This window comes from Phocoena sinus, chromosome 3 (assembly GCF_008692025.1).
Source record: "Phocoena sinus isolate mPhoSin1 chromosome 3, mPhoSin1.pri, whole genome shotgun sequence".
Classification (NCBI taxonomy): Eukaryota; Metazoa; Chordata; class Mammalia; order Artiodactyla; family Phocoenidae; genus Phocoena; species Phocoena sinus.
Genome location: NC_045765.1, coordinates 145390875 through 145401537, shown reverse-complemented (window position 1 = coordinate 145401537; position 10663 = coordinate 145390875). Strand labels below are relative to the sequence as shown.

Below are 10663 nucleotides of genomic sequence, written 5' to 3'. Positions count from 1 at the left end.
CAACAAGAGAAGCCACCGCAATGAGAAGCCTGTGCACCACAACGAAGAGTAGCCCCTGCTCGCCACCTCAACTAGAGAGAAAGCCCCCGCACAGCAACGAAGACCCAACGCAGCCAGAAACAATAAATAGATTAAATAAAATAATAAAATAAATAAATTTATTTAAAAAAAGCAGACTCACAGATATAGAGAACAAACTAGTGGTTACCAGTTGTGGGGGGCGGGGCACTTTTGGTGGGGGGAATGGGAGGTTCAAACTATTGGGTGTAAGATAGTCTCAGAGATGTATTATACAACATGGGGACTATAGCTAATATTTTATAATAACTGTAAATGGAAAGTAACGTTTAATAATGTTATTAAACTTTAAAAAAATTTTTTAAAAGAATGAGTAGTATGTTCAGTGTTCTCAGCACATACAAACAATCCATGTTTTCCAGAATGGCCAGCCTAAAACATTAGAGGCATCGTGTCTCAGGAAAGGCTCAGACTTTCAAAATGCCTTTTGTCCCATAAATAAATGGGAGGATTCCTTATCTCAACCAGCAGGGATTTGGAGAGAAGGCAGGAATTCATCATCCAAAACTTGGCCTCTCCGTAGCAGTTGACCGAGTCATCAATTGCCGCTCTTTCTTCCTACAGTTCGGAATTGGTAAAACTTGTTGAAAGTGAAGGAGACCCTGTGGAAAAGATTCTGTCCCCATTTTCCAAGCAAAATTCTTCAATCAAATATCTTTCTGCACGTGCATTCAGACTTTAAAAATCCACTTAGAGAAAACCAAAAAATTGCATTCCACTCTCCTTTTCTTAGGTTAACCATAAATGTTTGTGAGGCACAAAAGTGCATAGTGGGGAGGAAAATAATAATCCAGCTCAGTAATAGACTTCTATTTCTAGAACATAATTACCAAGGAGAGCAATCAAGGGGCAGGCATTTATTGAGCGTGTACTAAGTGCCTCAATGCGTGGGATCGAAAATAAGAGCAGTAAGATCTTAATTAAAAGATCCCTGGTATGGCTGATTCACTTTGTTGTAAAGCGGAAGCTAGCACACCATTGTGGAGCGATTATACCCCAATAAAGATGTTAAAAAAAAAAAAAAATCCCTGGGAACTAAACATTGTAAAAACAAAAAGCACACAAAGTTTCTATATAAACTGTGCAAGCAAAGTTGCCTAAGGGAAGGAGAAAACATTAGAGGGATGAGGAATCATGAAGCTGATCCTTTTTTTGCCAGGTCTCTGGGGGTCCTTTCCCCCTCAGGGGAGAAATATCTTCTCTCAAATCTCTTCACATTCTCTTCCACTCAACACACTGGTGGGCTCCCTGCATCTCTGGCTAGAAGCTAGGGATGCAAAGAGGAACTAGATCCCACGAAGGAATTACAATTCTAGCCAGGATTTACACAAAGCCTCTCACTCTCCACCTCTCCCCACCTCTCCAGACAAAACAGAGTATGATCATCACTCACACTGATACTTGGATTGGCCAATGACAGTTCAAACAAAGCTCAGTCACACTAAAATGTGACCTCCATCGTGCTTTTGCATTTTAAGTCTGTTTCTTCCAATCGTGGATGAGGAGTTTCAGATACGACTACAGAGGTTTTAAGAGGAGGAAGGGAAACTACTTAAATGTCCATTGACAGATGAATGGATAAAGAGGATATGGTATACTTGTACAAAGGAAGACTTACGGCTGCATCTTAATTCATCAGGATGAGGATGTATAACCCTCTCAATATTTGTGGGAACTTCATAATTACCTATAATTATTCTGTAAGTACTTGTGTTAAGAGGAAAAGTAGTGGATTAGGATCAGGGCCATGGGTACTAATCCCAAGGAGAATTGGATCCACAGGACTTAAAGCCAGAACGAGGGGCCTCTTTCCTGAGTTCTACCCCCTGAGGTACCCTGGGAAACGACAGGCTCCAAGTACCATTGTTTTTAAAAAACCAATGGAATCTGAGATAGGCTGCAATATTCTATCAGATATGTAACTAACTTTAACATTTAAAACTCTATTGAGACCAAAATAATCTAGCAAATGATATCAAAACAATACTCAGGAATTTAGAACTTGCTGAGTTGCTTAACATGGGTCTGTAGTTCTCAAGGCTAAAAAAGCTCTCCCCAGGTCCAGCTGCAGCGGGAGTGCTCTGCATTCCTTCCCGGATGGCAGCAGGCCTCTGGTGCAGAGCAGAAGAAATGTTTGTCTCCCAAAGTTTCCATATCTGGGGTGGGGAATTGTCCGGCCTGGGCTTTCAACGTCTTATTCACCTCACTTCTAGAAATCAACGCAAGCCCTAGAGCCAACAAACTGAGCATCTGGGGTATAGTTGGGGCAGAGAGCAGCGTCATGGCGCAGCTGGGGAAAATCAGTCTTTTGCTCTTTGGGAGTCCTGGGTGAGAAAAGGAGCACAAGGAGGAATTCTATGGAAAGAGAGGAGGAAGATCTTCAAGGATCTCACTCGGGCCCAGGACTGAACTACTTGCTGATGCAGAGCCGCACATGGGCATCCTAGGGGAGAAAGAAGGGAGTATACTTTCCGTCACTTATCCAGAAGACGAATTTTGACCCAGAAAAGTGAAAACTTCATGTCCAGTGACAAAAAGCAGAGCCTGTTGATGAGTGTTACCAACGGAGGGAAGGCATGCACTGAAAAGAAAAAAGTGGGTTGTCTTAGTTTGCTAGGGTTGTCATAACAAAATACCATAGGCTGAGTGACTTAAACAATAGAAATTTATTTTCTTGTAGTTCTGGAGGCTGGAAGTCCAAGTTCAAGGTGTTGGCAGGATTGGTTTCCTCTGAGGCCTCTCTCCTTAGCATTCAGGTAGTCACCACCTTCCTGCCTCTTCACGTGGTTGTCATGAAGTTCATACACACCCCTGGTGTTTCTCTGTGATGAGGGCCCACCCTAATGTCCTCATTTCAACTTAATTACCCATTTAAAGTCCCTTTCTCAAAAAATAGTCACATTTTGAAGTACTGGGAGTTTAAGACTTCAACATATGAATTCAGGGGAGACAGTTCAGCCCACAATGGGGACTCTTAGCAGGTATATTAAAAATACCTGAAACTCCTCACCCTGCTCAGATCGATAATGGATATTGAGTATGACTGCCCTGAACTTCCTGCCTTTCACTAAATCTCCTCTGGCAGAACCTCCCCAACACTGTGTGTGTATAAATATGTGTGTATATGTGTATCTGTGTGCAACTCAGATGTATTCTCAAAAACAAAACAAAAAAGAGGGCTATGCAGAATGAATGGCTAGAATCTCAAGATAAGCACAGTGTCATCTAACATAAGGAACCTATGAGCCTGAATACTTTTTAAAACGTTACCAATGTGATAAAATGTAGGTACAGCACTGTCCATACTTTTTATGACCATGGAGATTTGAATGATATAGAGACAGGCATAGAGAATCCCCTGAAGAGGCTTAAGAGTTCCCAGCGTATGAAGCTATCCTCCCACATTCTTCTGAAAATGTCTTTTTTTGCCTCATGTCCTAGATGATAGTTTAGCAGGGTATACAATTCTAGGGGCAATTATTTTCTTTCCGTACTTTGAATTGTCCCCCTGGATTCTGAATTCTCTTGTTGCTGTTGAGAAGACTGGTATCTAATTATTTTTCCTTTTTGGGTAATCTCTTCTTTATCTCTGGTTCTTTTTATGATTTTTTTCTTCCTTTTTTCATTTTGTTTTGTTTTTAGTTTTCTAAAGCTTCATTATGATGCTTGTAGTAATGGGTTCATTTTTATTTATCTTGCTTCAGATTTGATATATTTCTCCAATCTAAGAATTCAGGTCTCTCACAAATTCAGGCTTTTCATTATTGTTTTGAATATTGCCTTTCTTCCATTTGTCTATTGTCTCCTTCTGGAACTCCAGCTAGATATATTTTGAACATCTGTTTTTTTTCCTCCACACCTCTTAGCCTCAATTTCATAGTTTCCATGTCTTTCTCTCTCTGTACGGCATTATGAAGTGATTCTTCATCCCTCTCTTCCAGTTTAGTAATTCTCTTTAGCTGTGATATACCTGTCATTTAATCCACCCATCACATTTTAAATTTCAATCATTATATTTTACATTTCTAGAAATTCTATTTGGTTCTTTGCAAAACTGCCCATTTATCCTTTATTTTAAATTTTAAGTTAACATTAATTTACTTTTTATAAGCATTTTATTTTTTTTAATTTTTATTGGAATATAGTGGCTTTACAATGTTGTGTGTTAGTTTCTCCTGTACATCAAAATGAATCAGCTATACGTATACATATATGCCCTCTTTCTTGGACTTCCTTCCCATTTAGGTCACCACAGTGCCCATTTATTCTTGATGGTCTTTTGTTCAATTCTTATGGTCACAATTCCCTCTGTTACTTCTTAAATATGTTAAGCACACTCATTTTACATTTTGTGTTAGATAATCCTATGCCCAAAGCTCTTGCAGGCTAATTCTGTTCTCCATTGTTTCTGCTGAGCCCAGTTTGTGGTGGCTCTTTTCTCATGTGTCTCTTATTTTTGCTGTCAAATAAGGCTCCTCTTAAATGTAAGAATCCTGAAGACTCTGGGTTGAAGCTGCATCCTTCCTAATACCAGGTGCCTTGGGGTGTTATGAACTAGATGTATTCTTTAAATAATTTTTCTACCTGGAGTTTCCTGGACCATGCAAGTAGAGTAAATACTAAATCACCATGATGTCAGGCTTGGGATCATAAATTCACAGCCAAGACCTACTTTGTTTTCATTTTTCATGCCTTTTACCGAGGCTGAAATAAAGACGTTTCCTGGTTGGCTTTCTTTTTGCTAGAGGATGGATTTTTTTTTCCTAACCCAACTTTTGACTTGAGAATGTAGATGTTTGAGACCCCTAGCTTTCTCCAGGGTCTCAGTTCTCATCCCAACAGGCCTGTAGTCCCCCCACAGAGAACCAAGCTCCCTGGATCAGCAGATGCCCCAAGCAGCCCCATTCTTCAGGGTCTGCTAGCCACTCTGGTTTCAACTTTTTTTCTTGCTGCCTGTGAATCTCACTTTCTTACAAGTTTAACTGTGCTTTTAAAACCAAATGCTTGGTGTATAGTACCTGGTGTTTCTACGTGTTTGTAGGGAATTTTTTTCAGAATTTCCCATCAGCCATGTTGCTGGAGGCCAGAGTCCATTCCCCAGCTCTGTAAGCTTGGGTTTCTGCAACCACCTAGGCCTTTCTCAGTCATGCCTGTGCTCTTGCTTCAGTTTAGTGGGACAGAGTGCCCCTATCCTTTGGGTGTCTATGAGATTCCAATAATCCATGGAAATATTGTAGTGTAGCAAACAGATCAAGGGGCCAGGCCTCAGAAAACTGGGGCTCTGCCTTTTTTTTTTTTTTTTTACTCCAAGGACGGTTCAGTTTAATGGGAAACTGAAACATGGACAACATAATGCCTTCATGTACATACACTACAGCTTTGTTCTCTTGCAGTTTAAAAAGACAGTGTAATTATCTTAAGTTTACACAAAACATTATGAAACATGGTAGTTGCTCATGATTAAAATAAAGCAGCAATGTCAATTAAGTTAACAGTGTTAAATATGATCACCACTGTGATTCAAAGCGGCCACGAGAGAAGTTACACAGCGATCTAAGCACACATCTGCCACAGTGGTGCTTGCCAGTTTGACTGCTTTGCAGACCAGGTAATTTTACGAGACAAATAATCTTGCATTGATTCTTTCATATGATGAAAGCAATTAAATGTTGTAAGTAGTTTCATTCCTCTGGGGGAGGGGGAGGGGAGGGCCTCTAAAAAGTCAGTGCAAATTGAAGAGAGGTCTCCCTTCTTGAATATTGGAACTTGTTGACCAAGATACGATTCCTATAAGCTGAGGATAAACAAATCTTAAGATATCAAAGAATCTCATAACATTGTCATCAGCGTTTAGCAGATACTTGCCATAAAGAGGAATCCCAGTCCTACAGCAGGGCCTTCTGCGAGTACGGCTGCTGGGGCGGAGGGGGCTGATGGCTGCCTCTGGGCTGGGGCAGCGGTGATGTGAAAGTTCGGCACCTGGGACAGGCTGGTCCCCGCGTTCTGGCATATCATGACGACGGGGGCGGCAGCGGCGGCAGGAGGAGGACTGTCCACTGAAGCCTGGCTGGGCTACGTGCTCCCTTGAACAGAACTGCCCGTTGTGTTGAGGTAGGAAGCCTGAGCCTGCTGACTAGGAAGGGCTGGGCTTGCGGGCAGTGGCACTGCTCCTTGGCTGAGAGAAGACAGGTGCTCCAGGGGAAGGCTGTAGGTCTGGAGCTGGCCCATCTGTGCGTTCCCTGTGACTGGGTAAGCTCCACGCTGAGGAGGGCATGGGTACACCTGAGGACCAGAAACACCAGGTGACTGGATATAATACTGCTGATTCTGTAATTTTGCATGCATGGAATACATTGGATCTTCATTCCTTAACTTGGTATACAAGGACAGGGCCTCCATCACTTTAACACTGAGTTCTGAATATTCTCTATCAATATCTTCCAGCTTCTCATCAATGAGAGGTCCCATCTGGTGACACATGGCTTCAAGATGAAGGAACTCTGGCAGATCTGGTTGATCATCACTGGGATCCGTACTTTGCAACATCTGTAGCAATTGGTCCATTTTATCTTCATCCATGTAGGCTTGTTCTGGCTCTGGTTCTATCGTTTCTACCTGAACATCATCACTAAATTGTACCATCTTCTCCGTTTTAATCATTTCTGGTTCAGCGGTGAGATCTGCAGTCACAAAATTAGAGGGGAATAACCCCAGGCCTTGATGGGTTTCACCTTTCCACCAGTTGGGGTCACTGTCATCAAGAACTGTAACAGGGCTTCCCTGGTGGCGCAGTGGTTAAGAATCCGCCTGCCAATGCAGGGTTCGAGCCCTAGTCCGGGAAGATCCCACATGCCGCGGAGCAACTAAGCCCGTGCGCCACAACTACTGAGCCTGTGCTCTAGAGCCCGCGAGCCACAACTACTGAGCCCGCATGCCACAACTACTGAAGCCTGCGCACCTAGAGCCCGTGCTCCACAACAATAGAAGCCACCGCAATGAGAAGCCCGTACACCGCAACGAACAGTAGCCCCCACTCACTGCAACCAGAGAAAGCCCACACACAGCAACGAAGACCCAACGCACCCAAAAATTTAAAAATTGAAGTTAAATTAAAAAAAAAAAGAACTGTAACAATTTCTCCTACTCTAAAAGTGAGTTCATTATCTTCAGCAGCTTCCAAGTCACATACAGCACGGACTTTTCAGCCTTCGTGTTGGTGGTTAGTTACTAGATTAGATGTGCTTGGATACAAACTGGAAAGTGTGGGGCTTCCCTGGTGGCACAGTGGTTGGGAGTCCGCCTGCCAATGCAGGGGACACGGGTTCGTGCCCCGGTACGGGAAGATCCCACATGCCGCGGAGCGGCTGGGCCCGTGAGCCATGGCCGCTGAGCCTGCGCGTCCGGAACCTGTGCTCCGCAACGGGAGAGGCCACAACAGTGAGAGGCCCGCGTACCGCAAAAAAAAAAAAACAACTGGAAAGGGTGGTTGACTGCTGCCTTTGTTCCTTCAGTGACAACTCAATGGCTTTCGCTAAATCTTCTTTTTTGTTAGCCACAGAACCAGGCAGGATCTTTGGCTACCAGAGCTGGGCTTGCTTTTGCTTGTTCTGCAGCCTCAAACGGAAGGCAGGATCGTGTAGTGGAAGGAACACTGGACCGAGAGGAGGCCTGTGTCCTAGTTCCAGCTCTGTCAACTACTAGCTGTGGCCCTGGGCAAGTCACTTAACCATTCTGGGTCTCAGTATCCTCATCTGACAGCCAATAGCTGGAAACGTAACACCTTGTTCCTTAAGGTTATTAACCATTGCTGATAGTCGACTAAGCTGTGGATGATTCTTAAATTCATCCATCCATTCAACCATACGAGCCTTTAATTTTTCACACATTTTAGGGTGACACTTGTTTAATACATTGCTTACTTCACTAGCAAAATCTCTTGAACATACTTCTAAGTGAAACATGTTGCCACAATTTGATACACATGCTCCTAGAAAAGTCAGAGCCTGCATAGCAACGTGAGGATCTTTATGGTTCACCCTCCTCATAATAGACAGTAGACAACCTTTAGGCCTGCATGGTGTCCACTGAGGTCTGCGGCCCACAAGGCTGGACAAAAAGCGACTGAGAGCTCTACGTTAAAGGGCTCCCAGAGCTCACACAGCTGTCAGAGCTCATACCAAAGTGGACAGTCCTTGCAGCAGAGCATTTAGGCCTTGGTGATGGGGCTATACCATCCCAAAAGACTATTCAAAATCCGTCCAATAACCACCAGTGCGAGACTGACCGGCTTTATCACGGATATCCAAAATGAGGCCCCAGTCGTCAGCAGTATTCATCTCACCGGTTGCTTTCTCGATATCCTGATCGAAGGGATTGGTGGCAAAGAGAGGCATCTCCACTGTGTGCTGAGGTGTCCTCAGGGACTCCCCATCGACACCAAGGGAGTCAGGGTGCGACCGAGGAAGGAAAGGTCCTCAGGCAAAAACAGCGACGGAGACGGACTCTCCGGGCTCCGCGGCAGCTCGTCCTCTCCCCGACCCCCAGCTACCGCGGCGGCGGCAAGCGCAGAGGAGCGGGGGCTCTAGCTTTGAGTCTGCTCCTTAGACAAATCCCTAAAACTCTGTGTAACTTAGTTTTGGGGTTTTTTTGTTTTTTTTTTTTCGGTACGTGGGCCTCTCACTGCTGTGGCCTCTCGCGTTGCGGAGCACAGGCTCCGGACGCGCAGGCTCAGCGGCCATGGCTCACAGGCCCAGCCGCTCCACGGCACGTGGGATCTTCCCGGACCGGGGCACGAACCCGTGTCCCCTGCATCGGCAGGCGGACTCTCAACCACTGCGCCACAAACCCGGTTTTTTTTATTGCACAAAAGGACAGTAATTATTGCCTTACTTATTTTTCATAATGGGGGGGGGGTAAAAAATGTGACAGGTGGGTGTAAAAATCCTTTGTTAACTCTAAAGGGTGGTATCGATGCCAGCCACTGTGTAGCTAAGGGATAGTATCAGGTTCCGCTTTGCAAAGAGAATGAACTTTGCTCCATACGCCGCCCGGGGCGGGGCATCGGGGGGATCTGCCTGAGGAAGGTATCCAGATTCATTTGCAAGGATTAAAAATGTACTTTTCTGGGGAACTAGCACATAGCGTATACTACCAGTATCTTCTTTCTGCGTATAAACAACATAAAACCACAGCAAAAAGCAAGGGTTGGGGCTTCCCTGGTGGCGCAGTGGTTGAGAGTCTGCCTGCCGGTGCAGGGGACGTGGGTTCCTGCCCCGGTCCGGGAAGATCCCACACGCCAGGGAGCGGCTGGGCCCGTGAGCCTTGGCCGCTGAGCCTGCACGTCCGGAGCCTGTGCTCAGCAACGGGAGAGGCCACAACAGTGAGAGACCCGTGTACCGCAAAAAAAAAAAAAGCAAGGGTTGAAGAACAAACCACACACAAACTCTTAAAATACAAATTGTGTATTTTTGCACCTTAGGAGATCAGCCTGTCTAAATATTTGTGTTCATTCAGTCCCATTGATTTTGCACCATCTGACTCTTCTGAGTTTCTTCAAGCTCTTTAACGATGGTCTGAACTCCTCAGGCCAGATTCGTTAGAAAAACACCTTCATCGCTCTATCCTGTTGCACTTGCCCATCAATCTCACCTTGACAGGGGAGCCTGTTCTGAATATCTCTAAGCTCCCTCTTTTGCTACTGCGTCTGTATCTTTTATCAGTGACCTGTCCCTTTGGAAAGGGCAGTGACCTTCTGTCTCTCCCACAGATGCGCCGAGGGTACCCCTGCCTCCACTTCCACTGTGTTTGTCTGCCTCCCCATGTTACAACCCAAAAGGGTTTGTTTTGGTTTTTTCTCTCCAAGGTTTTTTTTTTTTTTTTGCGGTACGCGGGCCTCTCACTGTTGTGGCCTCTCCCGTTGCGGGGCACAGGCTCCGGATGCGCAGGCTCCGCGGCCATGGCTCACGGACCCAGCCGCTCCGCGGCATGTGGGATCCTCCCGGACCGGGGCACGAACCCGTGTGCCCTGCATCGGCAGGCGGACTCTCAACCACTGCGCCACCAGGGAAGCCCTCCCTCCAAGGTTTTTAAAGCTTGGCTACAAGGTGTGGAGCTTGGTTCTTCAGACCAGCATCAGGGCTGGGAAATTGTTAAAAAGGCAGAATTTCAAGCCTTTCTTCAGACCTACTGAATCAGAACCTACTTTTTCAAGAGATCTCAGGGGATTCAGATGCACATTAAAGTTCGAAAACCAGGGCTTCCCTGGTGGCACAGCGGTTAAGAATCCGCCTGCCAATGTAGGGAATACGGGTTCGAGCCCTGGGCCAGGAAGATCCCACATGCCGCGGAGCAACCAAGTCCGTGCGCAACGACTACGAGCCTGCGCTCTAGGGCCCGCGAGCCACAAGTACTGAAGCCCATGCGCCTAGAGCCCGTGCTCCTCAACAAGAGAAGCCACCGCAATGAGAAGTCCGCACACTGCAACAAAGAGTAGCGCTGGCTCACCGCAACTAGAGAAAGCCCACATGCAGCAATGAAGACCCAATGCAGCCAAAAAAAATAAAAGAAAGAAAGAAAATAAAGAAAA

At 45.4% G+C, this 10663-nt stretch overlaps 1 pseudogene; it reads right to left on the bottom strand.

Annotated features, from left to right (window-relative positions):
- Window positions 1–5963: 5963 nt before the first annotated feature.
- On the bottom strand, window positions 5964–8471 carry LOC116751871 (annotated as a pseudogene).
- Window positions 8472–10663: the final 2192 nt, after the last annotated feature.